This window comes from Pelodiscus sinensis, chromosome 12 (assembly GCF_049634645.1).
Source record: "Pelodiscus sinensis isolate JC-2024 chromosome 12, ASM4963464v1, whole genome shotgun sequence".
Taxonomy (NCBI): domain Eukaryota; kingdom Metazoa; phylum Chordata; order Testudines; family Trionychidae; genus Pelodiscus; species Pelodiscus sinensis.
Window position 1 is genome coordinate 30,140,787 of NC_134722.1, and position 15,193 is coordinate 30,155,979.

Below are 15,193 nucleotides of genomic sequence, written 5' to 3' on the forward strand. Positions count from 1 at the left end.
CTCACTTCACATTATTCCTGACACTTATCATTATATTAATGTGTTTTTTATATCATGCAGTGTAACAACTCTCAATTGTATTCTTTAATACTTGGTGTGAGTCTACCAAAGATACTCTCTTCTAATCTTTAGTGTGTGCATAGTAGGAACTTCTAGATCTCCATCATACAAACCTGCTAGCATTTTATCATTTGAAGCAGAGTCATAGCATATTACAAACTGGCATGATTAATTATTGATGGTTAAGAAAAGTTAACTGCTGGATTTTAATTCTTTAATTACCCCCCAAAAAATAATGTTGAAGCACCATTAAGAAAAAAAAGTATCTGTTTTAAGGCTCTCATGCCTATTTAGCTTCTAGTAATTGAATAGTTTCTCTAGACCTGAACTAACCTTAGTCAATTTGCTAGGAAGATATTATTTGAATTCTCGTTGTTGGGGTAACATTATAGTAGCTGATATTCAAATTTCTTGAGTGGTATTTATCTTACACCAGGGGTGGGGATCCTTTTTTAGGTCACGGGCCACTGAGCCACAGAAAAAACAGTCGCAGGCTGCACACAAATGAGAACAAAAAAACACAAGAAAAAACAAGGCGAAGGAGAGAGATTCTCCTCACATACCAGAGCCTAAGAGGGTCCAGGCTAGTAGAGTCTGTGTTCTCCAGCCCCATGGTAGGGTAACAGGGTGGAGGGGGGCTGAAGCACCAGCATGTGTTCCCCAATGCTGGGGGGCTCTGAGCTTCAGGGGCCAGATTCAGGTAAGCCAGGGGCTGAATTGAGCCTCCAGGTCTGAGCTTCCCCACCTCTGTTTTAAACCATGGTCCAAATTTAGGAAAATAGAAATTTAGAAGGAAAAGAACTCTTTTTGCAATCTTAAAACAGATATAATTATGAACCTGCTTCTCTTTTTACTTATACTGCTCTGAGTCAGGATTAAATCTTTTGCCATCAATGAAAATAACCCAGTATAAAATTGTTTTAATGGAGGCAAGAATCTGGCTCTCTAGCTATACAGCATCTTTAAGACCAAAAAGCAGTATACAAAGAACATGGTCAAATAATGAGTTAGACCACTTTGCTTATTTTGCCTCCTTTCATTCATCTTTTCAATAATGTGTGTTGACTGTTAAGAATCATTATAAAAATGAGCCTGAAACACACACTAAAATAAAAAAATTGAATTCACAGAATGTTCTATTAGAAGTTCCAAGTTGCACATTGCCTGAATTGATATCACAGAAGCTAGTTTGTAAAACTGGGCTGAGGGAATCTCATCTTGATCCAAATTTTTAATGAGATGTTATAAAGTTGTTGGGTTGTTTGGGTTTAAAAAAAAAATCTGAAGGGAACACCAGAGATTATACAAATCAGTAATTTCTCATATGGGATTGGATTGGATCCCAAAAGATTAATGGCAGTCAGTATTGAAAAAATGAAATGAAACTGAGAAACATAATTTATTTAAGGTGAAAGATAGGAACTATAAGCACTTTGATTATATATTTAAATTTAGTAGGGTTCTATTACCTGCATCCATTGAAGACACAGATTTTCAAACATCTGCACTGAACACAACAGTGAAAATCAACTGGTGTAAACTGTTCTGCAGTTTTCCACTGATCACTGACATTCCCCCTTCAGATTGCAATTGAAATATTAAAAATCAATGCTTTTGTTCATGGTATATGTAACCTCTCTCAACAATTAAATAATACATATTTTCCAGTTCTTTTATTGTCAATTTATACAGATAATTGCAACAGGAAATATTCATTAAAAGCTAGCCATTACATTTGTCTTAAGAAAACTGATCTAGCACTACTGCAGTAATAAATTTAAGGTTTTAGTAACAAGAAAAATCATTCAGCAAGCTCTCTACATCGTAAGCCATCACTTGTACTATGTTTATTCAGTAAAGTACTGTTCCCTGAATCTTCTTTTGCTTTACAACCTCTTCCTTAAGCAACAATGTAAAAATAGCCATAATTCTGGTTCTCTCTGTATTGCTACCTACCCAAATAACAAGTTACACTGAAGGCCGCAATAGTTTTGCTTTACATAATACACAATTTAATTCACATATTCAAATAGTCGTTTTTATTTTGCCATATTTATTTAAATACATCTTTTACAATCTCTCATTCGAAACTTGAATCACAAACATTATAGCTCATTCAATCTCTTTAAAGCCTGTATGTCTTGTAGAGTTGATAGTTAATAAATAAGAATGTCAGCTCTCTTAGTTTTGTAAGACAGAAACCTATAAAAATAGTCCAAATATATAAATCCAATCTAAAGAATTTCCACACAATTCTGTGCTGACTGCTAATGGCAGACTTGGAGAAAGAAAAGCCAGTTTTAGAAATCTTAACACAAGTTGGACCTCTCTGGTCCAGCACCATCTGGTTCTGACCCATCCCAAATGAGGGAATTTTCCAGATATGGGGAGGTCCACTGCCACCAGCCTCCCAGGCCACTGACCCTCCTTGTGGCTGGCTCCGCTCAAGCCCCACTGCCACTGGGCTGCAGCCCCGTTGCTGCTGGGCTTGGGCTCAGGCGCAGCGGTGTGGATGGGGCTCACTGGGAACAGAGCTGCCCAGCCACTGTGGCTCCACTTCTGCCCTGCCAGCCCTGCTGCTGCACCGCCTGGCAGGGGGTCCTCAGGAACGGGACCCACTTGCTGCTGGCGGCCCTGCTGCTGCCCTGCCTGGACGGGGTCCTGAGGACAGGGCTCACCAGCTGCCAGTGACCCCTCCACTGGATTCCTGACCCGTTCACACTTTCCAGCGCTGGGGCACTCTAGTCCAGCAACATCTGTGATCCTTCCGGACCATGGATGTTGCTGGACCAGAGTGTCCTGGATTTAGGAGATTTAACCCGTATCAAAAAAATGCTAAAAAGGGCTCAGGAAGATTAGTGGAGTTTTATGGGACCCACACAACGCAAAAGAATAGAAATGTTTCCTTTTGACTGTCTACTTTAGGTCAGCTATCTAGTGAACATTTTTCAACAAATTCATCCTTGGTATAACTCCAATAACTACATGACTGCATCAGGGATGGAATTGCTCCACTGTATCCAGCAATAACAAATAATTTAGCACATGGCTTTTGGAAAAAATAACTTGTACAATGTGAGGCAAGACAACAGATTTCCATCTGCAATGCAACATTTATAAAAGTATTTTATTTTCTATTAAAACAAGAAATTTTCTTCATCATGCAACCTTCCAAAATTTTATTACTAGACGTAGGCATGTGTAACAGCACAGAAAAAAATCTTGTATAAATTGAGTTATTTAGCAGAGGGAAAAATGCTCTCAACTGAGACTGTGTATTCACAGAATTGTACCGTGCATAGTTTTCTCCATCTTATTGTCAATATTCTTTGAATGTTGTCTTTAATAGACTTTTCTTCCACACTATATACTTGGTCCTTGCTTTACAAAGTGGGGCCTATAGGAAGCATAATGGACAAGAAAACTATGGTGTCCATTTTTTAGCTAATTTCAATTATACTGAATATGAATACCACTATTACTAGCGGCTCACTTTCTTCTTTTTCTTTTAAAATAAATGTAGTGCCTGTGAACAGTGCTGCACTGACAGACTTGAAGGATTTTCTATGATGAGGGGTCTTCAGCAAGTATCATAGCAAGGTAAGCCAAGTTCAGTGATAGCACATTGCATAAACTGTCAACATGGCTGTCACTGGTGGTACTTGAGATTGCTGTATGTTTGGGATATGGATAGGGATGTAAAATCCCATATGTTTAACTGATTAACTGCTTTAACGGGGTGGGCTGCTCCAGCCAGGCTGGACCACCACAGGTGGGGGCAGTGCTTGCTGGGCTGGAGGCCTGCTGCAGGCAAGGGGCTTCCCCAGCCCAGATGGGCTACCAGTTAACTGGTTAACCACTGACATCACTAGAGATGGACACATGACCACAGGAAAATGGAGTGAAGCACCAATTCACTTAATAAAAAGAAGCAGTCATCAAATGTTACCTTTTGGTCATTAATCAATGTGCGCTGACCCAAATATGTAAGCTAGTAATAAAAAGCTTCACATCCTGTTCCATGTAACCATACTATTAACTCATTCTTTAAGGTCAGGTCTACAAAGTTGAACTAAGATATGCAACGTGAATAACATAGCTACAGTTGATGTACCTTAGTTTCAATTTCTGCAGCGTCCCAACTGAAGGAGGCTGATGGGGGAAACTCTCCCACCAACTTCCCTTACTCCTCACAACCTGATGGAGTGCCAGAGTCGATGGGGGCACAATCAGCGGTCAATTTAGCTAGTCCTTACTAGACCCACTAAATCAACCCCCAGGATATCGATCTCCACTGAGTCAAGTCAATCTCCTGGTAAGGGAGACAAGGCCTTAGTTTTCTGAAGTCTTTGTCTGAGTTTGTTTACGAGTGCATATTATAACACGTCTAATCTCAAGTATTGCTATGTGGATTCTAATAGAACGAATTTCGGGAGAGACCACATGTTACATTTTGACTCATAAAATGAAGAAGAGTTACCTAAAAACTTATTTAAAAAAACCTGTAAGTCACCATAGGTAAAAGGTATGCCAATCTAATAGTTACCCACTGTGTCCCAGGACTGGGAGCTGGTGCTAATTCTTATTCATCAAGCTAGTAGTGCTAAGGAGGCACTGTCTTCGGAAGGATCAAATCTGCACAGCACCAAAGTGTCCTTCAAGGCTAGAAACCTACAATAAAAAGGGCTATCTGTATAATGCTTTTGTAGCATCTGGGTAACAGCTACACTCAGGAATGGAACATACCAGAAATAAAGAGGGGGAGCCTAAAAGAACCTACTCAATGGCCACGCAGACCATTTTGCTTACTTGTGGGAATTGTCAGTTTCCTTAGTAGGAAGGAAGAAGACAGCATGAACTAGTGATTTGATCAATAAGTATCAGGAGACCTACCCTGCCACTGATTCTCTGTCTGCATGGGGCCTGTCATTCATCATTCTAGAACGTGAAGATAAACAATTACCCATCTTTATGAAGGTGCTTTGAGATCAGTGAATAAAACATGCTATCAAGTACAAGTTTTATTACTTGCCTGAGCAGTAAATTTTTACGATGGCCTTAGAGCTTGGATTGCTTAATCTTATTAGCATAAATAATAGTTTCCTACTGAACATGCTGTAAAAAAATCATACTTACTGATATATCCAGGAATTTCCACAGGGTACATATTATTGAGAGGGTAGCATATTTACATTGACATACTGTTACCAAGCAACACCAAGACAAATTTGTAGGTACCACAGAGGTTATGTGGAAAAGTCAACACAAGAAAAACTGCTGGCACTGGTTTGTTAAAATAAATGACTACTAATTACTTCTAATAAAAAATCTGTGTTTCACAGACATGCAGGCTATGTACAGCTGGCATACTTAAGCTGCAAGTACATAGGACACTCAGAAAATCCATTTACTGATGATGAAAGACTCAAGGTTGAAACTTTCAACCCCTCATACTCAACAGTGTCTCCAAGAAGATGCTGAACAGACTATTAAACATCCACAGGATAGCAACCATTTCTACTGGTTGCTTTCAATGTATTTAATCATGTTTTTGTATGACTGAAGTAGAGACTACAATTTGAGTTATTAATTTTGAAAATATACCTTACCGTGCCTACAATTACTGGAAAAAAACATCAGCCATCTTATACTGTATCAGGTTTACCATGCATTAACACAATAATATTCTACCCTATTAGTTAACTTAATGATAGTCTGGGCAAGCGTGTCAGTAAAATGTTATTTTATTTGCCACTACAGTTAGTGTTTTCAGTGAGTCTCAATCACTTTTGTAATTGAGATGGCTTATTTTCTAAAAATAAGACTAGTACTTAAAAAAAAAGGCCAAAATATATCAGTGTTATTAAGTGGCATACTGACCTTAGCAATATATCAAAGAGGGGAACTCATTAAATTTTGCTTATTTTTACTTAAACTTAGCATCAGTATATAATAAATATAATGGTGAATAGCATGCAAACTGTTTGTGAATGTTTCTGTTGTGGAAACCATACAAATTTTAAAACTGACACTTAGCCCATTGAAGTCAATGGCCAAACTCTCATTTGACTCCAAAGGGGCCAGGATATCACCGATTATAGTATGTATATTATATAGTATGTTAAAAACGTGCCTTGTTCTTCTGTTTGTACAGAGCTTCAGATAATAAGGTCCTGATCCTTGACTAGGGCTCTTAGCCACAATGGTAATACATATAATAAATAGAATTAAAATCTATGGGGGCATCAACTGGAAGTATAGACATAGAGACAAAATGATGGCTCTAAATCCCAAGAGGTTATGATGACCTGCAATTCCCATTGATTTGCAGATGGAAGATGCACGTGCACACTGTCTCATAGGATTTGGTCTATAGCTGTGGCGTCCAACATGCTAGCCACATGTGGCTATTTGGCCAGTTGAGAGTGACCAGTTGGCTTGAACAATGTGGCTATTTGGCCATTTGAGTGTGGCTCATTCGCTATAGCAGTAGCCATTATAGTACAAACCCGTGACTGTTATAGTGGCTACTGCTTCAGATCTGGTTGGATACCACAGGTCTATGCAAATTAGCGATGGGAAGAAGCTTTTAGGTAATTTCAGAATTACAAAAAGAAAAGGGCAAGTAGAATACTGCTCTTTTTCCTATCACCATGGTAAAGGGCGAAGTAGTTCATTTTGTGCTTGTTTTCATATACAGGTTGAACTCTGATCCAGGACTCTTTGGACAAGCAACATTTGTGGTTTGGCGGGGCCCAGAGGGCTTTTGTACATTTCAAAAGCAGAAGCGCCGGCAGTGGGAACTGGCACCAGGTGGGACTGACGCAGTTCCCGCTCATGCCATTTCCCCACTGTGCCTCTGCTTCCCCTGCCCTCTGTGGAGATGGAGCTGGGGAAAACCAGCTTAAAGCTAGGTTCCCCCAGCACCAACTCCTGCTCCTCCCGCCCTCCCTTGCTGCCTCTGTCTGATAGAAGCAGCATCGGGGTGGGGGGAAGCATTTGCTTATCAGATAGTCAACTAATCGCTAATATCCTTAGTCTGGAGTCTGTCAGCATAAGGGTTGACCTCCTCTGGCCCAGCAAACTCCCTCCTTCAGGAAACAACAGGTCCCGAGGATGCAGGACAAGCGAGGTCCAATATGTATTTTCAATACTGTTTTGCAAGACTGACTGCAGGATTGTTCCCTATACCATATTTTCGAGTACTATGTCACATTTCGTTTTAAATCTTAAGTTGCTGGGTTTCTATCAAGAGTGTATCTCATCATAGTTGATAGTACATTCACCTTCAAATTATTCAACATTTCTTTTGGAAGTGGTTTAACCAGATACAGCTAGAATTCATAATAGATATTATTATACTTGACAAATTGTAACAACTATGCATTTAAACATATTCCCACCAAGGAAGTCACATTGGTCACTTTTTAAAACTTGAAGAAAATCAAAAAAGGTCAGGACACTGACACCTCTAGCTGCCCACCACCTTAGCAGAACATGTGTTAAGATGGACATTACCCTCCTAAGCCAACCCACATAGAGACACAACTTCCTTCCAGACTGGTCAGAAGAGGGTGCACTGAACAGAGAGTATTGTCCCTTATGAAGAAAAATCTTAATATTTGGGGGTTCCTAATAGCAGGGGAGGAAGATCTGGTCTGGTAAAATTTCTTTGTAAAAGAATTCCAACACCCTCCTCTCACACACACATACCAATATTTTCATCAGTACTTTAGGATGCACCTTCAAAACCCACCACATGGTAACTACCCAGAGGGCACAGTCACAGCAAAATATTCATACCAATCTGACAAAGATGGTATCTTAGTAGCAAGAAAGAAAAGGCAAAATATGGCCTTACAAGGGTCTAAAATATTTCCTGAATGTTTGCCCAGAGATGCAGACCAGGTGGTTGGAGCAAATGTCACAGAAGAAAAGATTTATAGCCTAAGGGATGGGAGCTTTGGTGTTATAACCAGCCAAACTCATGGAGCTAAATTATTCCCTGCTGTACCTCCACTGACTTCAGTGGCATTACACGAGAAACGAATGTGTCCCATGTTTTACCAACAAGATACTCCTCTTTTATGATTTCATGTCAGTTAGTAAACTCATAAAGGCAGAAGAAACTTCATGTAAAATTAGGCTTTTACCCTTAACTCTTGTCATCATTTTCTAATCTAAAATCTTATTAATAAGTGGGGGGGAGGGTTTAAGATCAAATGTCAGTTCAGGGCCCATGCTGGAATTAACTGTATTTTGTTTGTTAACATTTAAAAGCTGTCTCTGATATTATCAAACAACAGAGCTATCCAAAATTATCAGCAAGTTTATAGTCCACAAACAATGAATTGGAGCAAAAAGTTTATCAATATTCTCCAGTTAAAAAGCACAAACAAATCTGAGAGCAAAAGTGTAGGCATAAAAGTTTATCATTTGCTGTATATTACCATTGAAGCATGCTTTTGTACTTTTAAGAACTTCTTAAAAAATTCTTTAGAAATAATCAAATCCTTGTCATGTCTATAATTATGTTGTACCTAACAACTGTAAGTATATAGCATACAAGCAACAATGAATGTAACTGTTAGCTAGTTAGTTGGATTTTGCTATATTACAAAACAAAAATATTTCAAATATACACATAAAAAAAGCCAATGGATTGGTTCACAAGACTAAGTTATGTTAAAAAACAAACTTCGATATGAGCATTAGGTTGAGGCAAAGATATCAGCGGAACCTGACTCTGTTGATCTAGTACATGCTAAGTGGATCAAAAGCAAGCAAGTTTAAGACTCTAATATGCAGAGCAGCATTAATCTTTCACACTCAAGGGTAAGACACTATTAAACAGGAAAATGGCTGAAAAAACAAATGACGATCCACTGAAAGAATAAGTCATGAAACACTATGGTAAATTGCATAGAATGTCAAATTGTATGGGATCTGTACATGAAAGATGTCGAAGCAACTTCAGGTTGCTATGCACTCCATCCAGTGCTCAAACTCTTCTTACGGACTTAGAATTCTGCGCATCAGATCCTCTCCTCTCTCAACAAGAGGGAAAAAACAATCATAATACAAAAAAATTATTTGATCCAGCATGTAGTTAATGGTGTTGGCCTCCTAAGACTTACAACTTAATAAAATTGATCTCACTGCAGTACTGTAATGAAGAACAGTAGGATAACGCTACCCTTGAACCATGAAAATTGTATATTGTTACCTCCTTGTGACCTCCTAGGGCTATGGCCATTCCAACTTCTCCAAGCTGTCATTTGTTTGATTCTGACAACAGACTGTACAGGGATCTTTTTTTGGGTGGGGGAGGGCGGAGAGGGAAGGACAGGGAAGCGGCTGCTTAGTGCTAGATGACACTTCCAAACAACAAAAAATTGAATTAATAAAGCAGAGTGCAATACGCTAACCCAACTTAAAACTAAACTGATATATCAAATGAGCCAAGAACAAAATAAACCATCTTGTTAGTCTTTAAAGTGCTACATAGTCCTGTTTTTTGTTTCAGCTAGACCAGACTAACACGGCTACATATCTATTACTATATTATTAAAAAAACAGTGACTTTCAGATGTTGTGTACTGAATCAATGCTACAGCATTTTACATCATAATGTTAATCACGTCAATATGGGATCTGAAAAGTTATATATGAATTTTTCCTGGTGTTTTTCTTTAACTTTATAGTGGGAGAAGAAATGCATAGTGGGCTCCTGGGTAAAAAGTAATCACCACTTGTGTGTTTGGTAGAAAAGCATGTGTTTTAAAAGGAGAATGCTATAAAGTGAGTATTACATTATGAAGAGGAAAGTGTTTATGTCTTATACTTACAACCAAATGATTTCTACCACTGTACTTCTTACAAAAGAAGAAATTACTCACCAGGTGCAGTAATGATGGTTCTTCGAGATGTGTGTCCCTGTGGGTGCTCCACTCAGATCTTGGTGCATCCTCACGCCAGGGATCCGAGAATATTGCTGAACAGTGCCTCTCGCGCTGTGCATGCGCACCTAGTGCCTCCTACCCCTGCTGTTTGTGGAGTGGACGTGTGGCGAGAGTCCCAGCCATTCCTTTTTTACCTGAAGTGCCCTAAGACTCCAAGCAGAGAGGAGGTCGGGAGGGTAGTGGAGCACTCACAGGGACACATATCTTGAAGAACGATCGTTACTGCACCTGGTGAGTAACTTCTTCTTCAACAAGTTGTGTCCCTGTAGCTGCTCCACTCAGATGACTCTGTAGCAGTACCTGCCAGATGGTGGTGGGCATTGCAGTTGTTTATGTTGAGGAAGGAAGGACCACATCTGTTAGAGATACGGAGGGTACTGGCCTCTTCTGTAGGGCATAGAGCTGTGCGCAAGTATGGCGTGAAGACCATGTGACTACTCTACAAATGTTCAATAACGGTACGTTGTTCAGGAAAGCTGTTGTTGTGGCCATCGTCTGATAGTCTGTGGTGGCTGCTTGCCACCGAGTTCATAAGCTGTATGTACGCAGCCTGCAATCCATTTGGATAGGCACTGTGCCAAAACAGCTGTTCCTGTATGTGGTCCAGACCACACTATGAAGAGTCTGTCCAATTTTCTGGTTGCTCTAGTTCTATCTAGGTAGAACGCAGTCGCCTGCCTTGCATCAAGCATATGTAATATGGCCTCCTTGGAGGAGGTATGAGGTTTAGGAAAGTAGCAGGTAAGTAAATGGGTTCATTTAAAGTGGAAGTCAGCTATGACCTTCGTGAGGAACTTCGGATGGGGCCTGAGTATCACTTTGTCCCTGGTAAAGGTGGTGAAAGGTGGGTCTGCCATGAGGGATGCGATTTCTCTTACCCTTCTTGCAGATGTTATTGCCACTATGAAGACCACCTTCATGGCTAGGTATTCTGGTGATGTAGTGGCTAGTGGCTGGAAAGGTGGCCTGGTGAGCATGTCAAGGACCAAATTCAGGTCCCACAGTGGCACCAGGGAACCCAGATTTGAGCACGCTCTCTGCAAGCCTGTGAGAAATCACTTCACCGTGGGATGTGCAAAGAAAGAGAAGCCATCTACTGGATCATGGAAAGCCGCGATCGCCATCAGGTGGACTTAGATAGAGCTGATGGAAAGGCTTGTGTCGCTGAGGTCCATGTGGTACTCCAGCAAGGTAGGTATAGGGGCAGTAGTGGGATGTAAATTACGGGTCATGCACCATTGTTGAAAGCGTGTCCATTTGTTTTGGAAAGTGTTTCTCCTGGAGGGACACCAGCTGTTTAGTAGGATGTGTTTGACTCTCTCCGAGCAGGTATGTTCTTCATTCTGGAACCGTGCCATGCCATGAGTTTCAGAGTTTTGATGTTGAGGTGACATGTGGTGCCATGGTGCTGTGTCAGAAGGATCAGCACTGCAGGAAGAGGAATGGGTTGATCTATTGATAGGTAGTGTAGCTAAGGGAACCAAGATTGTCTTGGCCAGGCTGGGACTATCAAAATTACTGTGGCCCAATCGGATCGAATCTTGTTGATCACCCTGGCGAGGAGTGGGATTAGTGGAAAGGCATAGAGAAGGGGAGCTGTCTAGCCAAGGGTGAAGGCATCCCCCTCCGACCTCTTGCCCATTCCTCCCCGGGAGCAGAACCTGTGGCATTTGCAGTTGTGAGGTGTCGCAAAAAGGTCTATGGCTGGAAACCCCATGTGCGAAATACTCAGAGGAGAGTACTGGTATTGATCTACCTCTCGTGCTTGTCTGAGAAACATCTCCTCAGTTTGTCATCTCCACATTCTGCTGTCCTGGTATATACGTGGCTATTGGGGTTATTTGGTTCCTGATAAACCAGTTACAAAATCTGATTGCTTTGGCACATAGTAAGTGTGATCAGGCACTCCCCTGTTGATTGACACAGAACATAGAGGGCATGTTGTCTATGAGGACGTAATTAGAATCATAGAATCATAGAATAATAGGACTGGAAGGGACCTCAAGAGGTCATCGAGTCCAGCCCCCCGCTCTCAAGGCAGGACCAAGCTTCGTCTACACCATCCCTGACAGATGTCTATCTAACCTGTTCTTAAATATCCCAGAGAGGGAGATTCCACCACCTCCCTTGGCAATTTATTCCAATATTTGACCACCCTGACAGTTAGGAATTTTTTCCTAATGTCCAATCTAAACCTCCCCTGCTGCACTTTAAGCCCATTACTCCTTGTCCTGTCCTCAGAAACCAAGAGGAACAAATTTTCTCCTTCCTCCTTGTGACACCCTTTTAGATATTTGAAAACCGCTATCATGTCCCCCCTTAATCTTCTTTTTTCCAAACTAAACAAGCCCAGTTCATGAAGCCTGGCTTCATAGGTCATGTTCTCTAGACCTTTAATCATTCTTGTCGCTCTTCTCTGTACCCTTTCCAATTTCTCCACATCTTTCTTGAAATGTGGCGCCCAGAACTGGACACAGTACTCCAGCTGAGGCCTAACTAGTGCAGAGTAGAGCGGCAGAATGACTTCACGAGTTTTGCGTTCAACACACCTGTTGATACAACCTAGAATCATATTTGCTTTTTTTGCAACAGCATCATACTGTTGACTAATATTCAACTTGTGGTCCACTATGACCCATAGATCCCTTTCCGCCATGCTCCTTCCTAGACAGTCGCTTCCCAGCTTGTATGTATGGAACTGATTGTTCCTTCCTAAGTGGAGCACTTTGCATTTCTCTTTATTAAACCTCATCCTGTTTACCTCTGACCATTTCTCTAACTTGCTAAGGTCATTTTGAATTATGTCCCTATCCTCCAAAGAAGTTGCAACCCCACCCAGTTTGGTATCATCTGCAAACTTAATAAGCGTACTCTCTATCCCAATATCTACATCATTGATGAAGATATTGAACAGTACGGGTCCCAAAACAGACCCTTGCGGAACTCCACTTGTTATCCCTTTCCAGCAGGATTTAGCACCGTTAACAACAACTCTCTGACTACGGTTATCCAGCCAATTATGCACCCACCTTATCGTGGCCCTATCTAAGTTATATTTGCCTAGTTTATCAATAAGAATATCATGCAAGACCGTATCAAATGCCTTACTAAAGTCTAGGTATATGACATCCACCACTTTATCAAGGGAAGAAAATGGGCTTTGAGCATCCTGAGCTCCAGGATGTTGTTATGGAAGTGTCTTTCGTATTAGGCCCATGTACCTTGTACTGATGTTGTGCCACAATCGGCGCCCCAGCCCATAAGTAATGCATTTGTTGTTATAGTTACTGACAGTTCTGGATGGTAGAACGGTATGTCGGCAAGTAGGTTGAGTGGAGAAGTCCACCATTCGAGAGATTGCAGTACTGGCGGAGGAAGCGTGAGGTGCTTCGCAAGGCTGCGTTGGGTTGCTATGTAGTTGCTTGCGAGCCAATGCTGTAGGCAGCGCAGGTGTACCCCTGCGAATAGGACTACAAAGGTTACGGCTGCCACCTGCCCCAGTAATTAGAGGCACATCCGGACTGTGGAAAAAGGGAGTCTGCTTGACCCCCTGGATGAGGTCACAGATTGCACTGAATCTTGGTGGTGGGAGGTAGGCTTTTGCTAGGACCGAGTCTAGTAGTGCCCCGATAAATTCTACCTGTTGTGTGGGCTGTATGGTGGATTTTTGTATATTGATAAGCAGGACAAGTTAGGAAAAATATTTCCTGGTAACAGTTGTCATGATTGTAGTTTGTTGATAGGTGGGGCCTTCGATGAGACAATCATCTAGGTAAGGGAAGATGATGACATTCTGTTTTCTGAGAAAGGCTGTGACTATGGCTAGCATCTTGGAGAACATTTGAGGGGCCGAAGAGAGACCAAAGGGAATGACTCTGTATTGGTAATGGTCTTGGCTTACGACAAATCTGAGAAATCTCCTGTGGGATGGGTGGATGGTTACATGAAAATATGTATCCTGGAGGTCAAGGACTGAGAACCAGTACCCTTCGTCCAGTGCAGGTATAATGGTTGCCAGGGTCACCATCCTGAATTTTGTGTTGCAGATGAACTTGTTGAGTTTCCTGAGATCCAAGAATGGTCTACATCCCACTATTTTTTTGGCTGTGAGGAAATAATTGGAGTAGAACCCTCTCCCCCAGTATTCTTTGGGGATTCTTTGGGGACAGGTTCTATTTCCCTTAAGGTGAGTAGCTTTTTGCACCTCTGGTTTTAATAGGGGCTCGTGAGATGTGTCCCTGAAAGGGGACAGGGTAGAGGGTTCGGTAGGGGGCATAGACGTGAAGAGGATTGTATAACCCAAATTGATAATTTCCAGGACCCATTTGTCTGTAGTAATTTGGGCCCATTGTTGGTAGAAGGGTCTCAGGTGATGATGGAAGGTGGCATTGGAATGCACTGGAACTGTGGGGTAGTCGCTCAGACCCCTGACCAAGACTTCAGATTTTTTGCTTGTGAGAAGTGGATTGAATAGTGGAGAACCGGTTTTGCTGCATCCTCCTCCTGTTAGGGCATTGCTTAGGTCTGTTATCATACGGTCTCTGGTGTCTTCTCGGAGTCCTGGTTGATTATAGGATGACTATGAGCCGCCACTGTGACATGGTCGTGAAAAAGGCTAATACGGTCTTGGGATGTATTAGGCGAGGTATTTCCAGTAGGGATAAGGAGGTGTTAGTGCCATTATACAAGGCATTGGCGAGACCCCATTTGGAATACTGTGTGCAGTTCTGGTCTCCCATGTTTAAGAAGGATGAATTCAAACTGGAACAGGTACAAAGAAGGGCCACTAGGATGATCCGAGGAATGGAAAACCTGTCTTATGAAAGGAGACTCAAGGAGCTTGGCTTGTTTACCTTAACCAAAAGAAGGCTGAGGGGGGACATGATTGCACTCTTTAAATATATTAGAGGGATAAATATCAGGGAGGGAGAGGAATTATTTAAGCTTAATACCAATGTGGACACAAGCACAAATGGATATAAGCTGGCTAGTAGGAAGTTTAGACTTGAGATTAGATGAAGGTTTCTAACCATTAGAGGAGTGAGGTTCTGGAACGGCCTTCCAAGGGAAGTAGTGGGGGCAAAAGATCTATCTGGTTTCAAGATTAAACTAGATGGGTTTATGAAGGGGATGGTTTGATGAGATAACATGATCTTGGTAACTAATTGACC

At 41.4% G+C, this 15,193-nt stretch overlaps 1 protein-coding gene across 6 annotated transcripts in view; it reads right to left on the minus strand.

Moving 5' to 3' along the window:
* Positions 1-15,193, minus strand: part of ZNF423 (zinc finger protein 423) — a 375,707-nt gene that overhangs the window by 227,205 nt on the left and 133,309 nt on the right. The gene's annotated exons all lie outside the window — the stretch shown is intronic.